We start from the raw sequence: 242 nt of genomic DNA, 5'->3' as shown, positions 1-242 counted from the left end.
CCGCTTTGTTGCGCCCTGTCTGGGACGGGGGGAGGCTCAGTAAGAAGAGCCCCCCCCCACTCTGGGAGGCCACACCAGGGTCCACATCAAGGACCCCCCCTTGTTGCTACCCACACATAGGGGTCCCAGTCATAATTGACCCCCATCGCACCCCCATCCAGGGGGCCTTGAAGCCTAAAGGTGCCACTCCAGAGCCCTCAGCACCCCCAGGGGTGGGTCCCTGCCCCAGGGGTACAGCCCTG

General features: G+C 65.3%; 1 protein-coding gene across 1 annotated transcript in view; it reads left to right on the top strand.

Annotated features, from left to right (window-relative positions):
* LOC104502000 (uncharacterized protein C2orf42-like) overlaps positions 1-242 on the top strand; it is a gene marked incomplete at both ends in the record, with an annotated part of 3,961 nt that overhangs the window by 3,226 nt on the left and 493 nt on the right.

The sequence above is a fragment of the Buceros rhinoceros genome, unplaced genomic scaffold (assembly GCF_000710305.1).
Source record: "Buceros rhinoceros silvestris isolate BGI_N320 unplaced genomic scaffold, ASM71030v1 scaffold29751, whole genome shotgun sequence".
Classification (NCBI taxonomy): Eukaryota; Metazoa; Chordata; class Aves; order Bucerotiformes; family Bucerotidae; genus Buceros; species Buceros rhinoceros.
Note: the sequence above shows the minus strand (reverse complement) of the source record. Positions and strands in the feature narration are given on the sequence as shown.